The sequence below is a fragment of the Triticum dicoccoides genome, chromosome 3B (genome assembly GCF_002162155.2).
Source record: "Triticum dicoccoides isolate Atlit2015 ecotype Zavitan chromosome 3B, WEW_v2.0, whole genome shotgun sequence".
NCBI lineage: Eukaryota > Viridiplantae > Streptophyta > Magnoliopsida > Poales > Poaceae > Triticum > Triticum dicoccoides.
The window spans coordinates 605,625,697-605,631,571 of NC_041385.1; the positions used below are offsets into that span (position 1 = coordinate 605,625,697).

Here is a 5,875-nt window from a genome sequence, read left to right on the forward strand (position 1 = left end):
ACTTTTACTACTGCGGGTAACATGACAATCCAATGACTAACTGACATATCCATGCTCCGATGATGCAACTCTCACAGGCTACAACTGGAAGAAGAAGTTGGACCTTTTGTTCAAACTTATTGTCAAGTTTCAGCAGGTTTCAACTAAATTTGAGTCCAGTTCAAACTGCTCGTTCGGCCCTATGACAATTTTACTGCCCAACATCTCTGAACAGTGAAACTAATTTCAGTGGTTTTATTTGTCCAATGCAGATGGCAATTGAACTCGACATGAGAGGAGTAGCATGCCGGAGATGCTCCGTGAAGAGACTGTCCGATCAGTGGAACAGACCTGCAGACTTCCTTGCGAAAAATTCAAGCTATGCCAACAAGAGGAATAGCTTCGAAGGGGCACAAGTACGGCCATATTTTCTGTTTGACAGCGTGGTGAAGGTCGATGCCTTGAATGGATCAGCGACGCGGTGGTCTTGCGAGGGGCACAAGTTCATTGGGGAGCCGATCTTCATCCCCACTAGCGGTGGGGAGGATCGTGGCTATGTTCTTCTTGTAGAGGTAAATAGTAAATACATATGTCTGCCAGTATATACAAAACTCTAAGAAACTGATTCTTGACGTCTGAATTTGCATCATTTGACGCCCTTGTCTCCTTTTGCAGTATACAGTCTCTGAGGATAAATGACCTGGTGGTGTTGGATGCAAGAAAGATAGGGAAAAGAGGTGCACTTGTGGAAAAACTTGAATTGCCAAAGCACCTCATCTTTCCGATGGGATTCCATGGGTTGTGGGCTGATGAATGAATGGTGTGTGCAGGAGCTGAAGTATCTTCTCAAGGAACTCCTTGATCTTGGCCTAGGTGTTCTCCAGGACCAATGGCATCATTCCAAGAGGAGCACCAAATCTCCTGTCGGGGGTTGGGTGCGACATATGCCATTGGATGGCTTATCATGGTGGGAGCGAGTAGAACGTCGCCGGTGTCTGGAAGCGGGATAAGGCATAGACACGAACGCCGGCGCACTTTACCCAGGTTCGGGGCTCTCCTAGGAGATAATACCCCTAGTCCTGCTCTGCGGGGTCTCCGCATGATCACTAAGGCACAAGTGGTACAATGGTGCTTCTCGAGTTGTTTGCTAGAGGTAGGAGAAGGCAAGGCTAGCTCTCTCCTTTCTCTATGGGTTGGTCTAGTTCTAACTGTTGGGGAACGTTGCAAAAAATTAAAAATGTTCCTACAGTTTCACCAAGATCCATCTATGAGTTCATCTAAGCAACGAGTCGAGGGAGAGAGATTGCATCTATATACCACTTGTAGATCGCGTGCGGAAGCGTTCAAGTGAAGGGTGATGATGGAGTCGTACTCGCCGTGATTCGAATCACCGATGACCAAGTGCCGAACGGACAGCACCTCCGTGTTCAACACACGTATGGGACGAGAGACGTCTCCTCCTTCTTGATCCAGCAAGGGGGAAGGAGAGGTTGATGATGATCCAGCAGCACGACGGCGTGGTGGTGGATGCAGCAGAACTCTGGCAGGGCTTCGCCAAGCTACTGCGGGAGGAGGACGAGGTGTAGCAGGGGGAGGGAGGCGCCAATACACAGGGTGTGGCTGCCCTCCCCCTTGCCCTCCTTTATATAGGCCCCTAGGGGGGGCGCCGGCCCTGGGAGATCCAATCTCCCAAGGGGGGCGGCGGCCAGGGGGGTGGAGTGCCCCCCAAGGCAAGTGGGGCGCCCCCCCCCCCACCCTAGGGTTTCAACCCTAGGCGCAGGGGGTGGGCCAAGGGGGGCGCACCAGCCCACTATGGGCTGGTTCCCCTCTCCACTTCAGCCCTTGGGGCCCTCCGGGATGGGTGGCCCCACCCGGTGGACCCCCGGGACCCTTCCGGTGGTCCCGGTACAATACCGGGTGACCTCGAAACTTTCCCGATGGCCGAAACAACACTTCCTATATATAATTCTTTACCTCCGGACCATTCCGGAACTCCTCGTGACGTCCGGGATCTCATCCGGGACTCTGAACAACATTCAATATGCTGCATACTCATATTCATACAACCCTAGCGTCACCGAACCTTAAGTGTGTAGACCCTACGGATTCGGGAGACACGTAGACATGACCGAGACGACTCTCGGGCAATAACCAACAGCGGGATCTGGATACCCATGTTGGCTCCCACATGCTCCTCGATGATCTCATCGGATGAACCACGATGTCGAGGATTAAACAACCCCGTATTCAATTCCCTTTGTCAATCGGTATGTTACTTGCCCGAGACTCGATCGTCGGTATCCCAATACCTCGTTCAGTCTCGTTACCGGCAAGTCACTTTACTCGTACCGTAATGCATGATCCCGTGACCAAACACTTGGTCACTTTGAGCTCATTATGATGATGCATTACCGAGTGGGCCCAGAGATACCTCTCCGTCATACGGAGTGACAAATCCCAGTCTCGATCCGTGTCAACCCAACAGACACTTTCAGAGATACCTGTAGTGCACCTTTATAGTCACCCAGTGACGTTGTGACGTTTGATACAACCAAAGCACTCCTACGGTATCCGGGAGTTACACGATCTCATGGTCTAAGGAAAAGATACTTGACATTGGAAAAGCTCTAGCAAAACGAACTACACGATCTTGTGCTATGCTTAGGATTGGGTCTTCTCCATCACATCATTCTCCTAATGATGTGATCCCGTTATCAACGACATCCAATGTCCATAGCCAGGAAACCATGACTATCTGTTGATCAACGAGCTAGTCAACTAGAGGCTTACTAGGGACATGTTATGGTCTATGTATTCACACGTATATTACGATTTCCGGATAATACAGTTATAACATGAATATAGACAATTATCATGAACAAGGAAATATAATAATAATACTTTTATTATTGCCTCTAGGGCATATTTCCAACAGTCTCCCACTTGCACTAGAGTCAATAATCTAGTTACATTGTGATGAATCGAACACCCATAGAGTTCTGGTGTTGATCATGTTTTGCTCGCGAGAGAGGTTTAGTCAACGGATCTGCGACATTCAGATCCGTATGTACTTTGCAAATATCTATGTCTCCATCTTGAACATTTTCACGGATGGAGTTGAAACGATGCTTGATGTGCATGGTCTTCTTGTGAAACCTGGACTCCTTGGCAAGTGCAATAGCTCCAGTGTTGTCACAGAAGAGTTTGATCGGCCTCGACGCATTGGGTATGACTCCTAGGTCGGTGATGAACTCCTTCACCCAAATTGCTTCATGTGCCGCCTCCGAGGCTGCCATGTACTCCGCTTCACATGTAGATCCCGCCACGACGCTCTGCTTGCAGCTGCATTAGCTCACTGCTCCACCATTCAACATATACACGTATCCGGTTTGTGACTTAGAGTCATCTAGATCTGTGTCGAAGCTAGTGTCGACGTAACCCTTTACGACGAGCTCTTCGTCACCTCCATAAATGAGAAACATGTCATTTGTCCTTTTTCAGGTACTTCAGGATATTCTTGACCGCTGTCCAGTGTTCCTTGCCGGGATTACTTTGGTACCTTCCTACCAAACTTACGGCAAGGTTTACATCAGGTCTGGTACACAGCATGGCATACATAATAGATCCTATGGATGAAGCATAGGGGATGACACTCATCTCTTCTTTATCTTTTGCCGTGGTCGGGCATTGAGCCGAGCTCAATCTCACACCTTGCAATACAGGCAAGAACCCTTTCTTGGACTGATCCATTTTGAGCTTCTTCAAAATCTTATCAAGGTATGTGCTTTGTGAAAGACCTATGAGGCGTCTCGACCTATCTCTATAGATCTTAATGCCTAATATATAAGCAGCTTCTCCAAGGTCCTTCATTGAAAAACACTTATTCAAGTAGGCCTTAATGCTGTCCAAAAGTTCTATATCATTTCCCATCAAGAGTATGTCATCTACATATAAAATGAGAAATGCTACAGAGCTCCCACTCACTTTCTTGTAAACGCAGGCTTCTGTTGGAAATATGCCCTAGAGGCCATAATAAAAGCATTATTATTATATTTCCTTGTTCATGATAATTGTCTTTATTCATGCTATAATTGTATTATCTGGAAATCGTAATACATGTGTGAATAATAGACATCAACATGTTCCTAGTAAGCCTCTAGTAGACTAGCTCGTTGATCAACAGATAGTCATGGTTTCCTGACTATGGACACTGGATGTCATTGATAACGAGATCACATCATTAGGAGAACGATGTGATGGACGAGACCCAATCCTAAACATAGCACAAGATCGTGTAGTTCGTTTGCTAGAGTTTTGCAATGTCAAAGTATCTTTTCCTTAGACCATGAGATCGTGTAACTCCCGGATACCGTAGGAGTGCTTTGGGTATGCCAAACGTCACAACGTAACTGGGTGACTATAAAGGTAGACTACGGGTATCTCCGAAAGTGTCTGTTGGGTGACATGGATCAAGACTGGGATTTGTCACTCCGTATGACGGAGAGGTATCACTGGGCCCACTCGGTAATGCATCATCATAATGAGCTCAGAGTGACCAAGTGTCTGGTCACGGGATCATGCATTACGGTACGAGTAAAGTGACTTGCCGGTAACGAGATTGAACGAGGTATTGGGATACCGACGATCGAATCTCGGGCAAGTAACATATCGATAGACAAAGGGAATAGCGTACGGGGTTGATTGAATCCTCGACATCGTGGTTCATCCGATGAGATCATCATGGAGAATGTGGGAGCCAACATGGGTATCCAGATCCCGCTGTTGGTTATTGACCGGAGAGTCGTCTCGGTCATGTCTGCTTGTCTCCCGAACCCGTAGGGTCTACACACTTAAGGTTCGGTTACGCTAGGGTTGTAGGGATATGTATATGCAGTAACCCGAATGTTGTTCGGAGTCCCGGATGAGATCCCGGACGTCACGAGGAGTTCCGGAATGGTCCGGAGGTAAAGATTTATATATGGGAAGTCCTGTTTCGGGCATCGGGACAAGTTTCGGGGTTATCGGTATTGTACCGGGACCACCGGAGGGGTCCCGGGGGCCCACCGGGTGGGGCCACCCATCCCCGGGGGCCACATGGGCTGTAGGGGGTGCGCCTTGGCCTGCTTGGGCCAAGGGCACCAGCCCCACAAGGCCCATGCGCCTAGGGTTTCCAAGGGGTAGGAGTCCTACTAGTGGAAGGCACCTCCTAGGTGCCTTGGGGGGGAGGGAAACCCCCCTAGGCCGCCGCACCCCCTAGGAGATTGGATCTCCTAGGGCCGGCCACCCCCCCTTGGCACCCCTATATATAGTGGGGGAGAGGAGGGACTTCATACCTTGAGTCCTTGGCCTTTGGTTGCCTCCTTCTCCCTCCCCAACACCTCCTCAACCTCCATAGTGCTTAGCGAAGCTCTGCTGGAGTACTGCAGCTCCATCAACACCACGCCGTCGTGCTGCTGCTGGTGCCATCTCCCTCAACCTCTCCTCCCTCCCTTGCTGGATCAAGAAGGAGGAGACGTGGCTGTTCCGTACGTGTGTTGAACGCGGAGGTGCCGTCCGTTCGGTGCTAGGATCTCCGGTGATTCGAATCACGTCGTGTTCGACTACATCATCCCCGTTCTTTGAACGCTTCCGCTCACGATCTACAAGGTACGTAGATGCATCCAATGACTCGTTGCTAGATGAACTCCTAGATGATCTTGGTGAAACGAGTAGGAAAAATTTTGTTTTCTGCAACGTTCCCCAACAGTGGCATCATGAGCTAGGTCTATGCGTAGTTCTTCTTGCGCGAGTAGAACACAATTTGTTGTGGGCGTAGATTTGTCAACTTTCTTGCCGTTACTAGTCCTTTCTTGCTTCAGCGGTATTGTGGGATGAAGCGGCCCGGACCAACCTTACA

At 49.2% G+C, this 5,875-nt stretch overlaps 1 long non-coding RNA gene across 1 annotated transcript; it reads left to right on the forward strand.

Moving 5' to 3' along the window:
* Nucleotides 1-506: 506 nt before the first annotated feature.
* LOC119281647 lies at nucleotides 507-972 on the forward strand. Its single transcript, XR_005138493.1, has 3 exons — nucleotides 507-551; nucleotides 655-716; nucleotides 810-972. It is a non-coding gene; the product is annotated as an uncharacterized LOC119281647 (long non-coding RNA).
* Nucleotides 973-5,875: the final 4,903 nt, after the last annotated feature.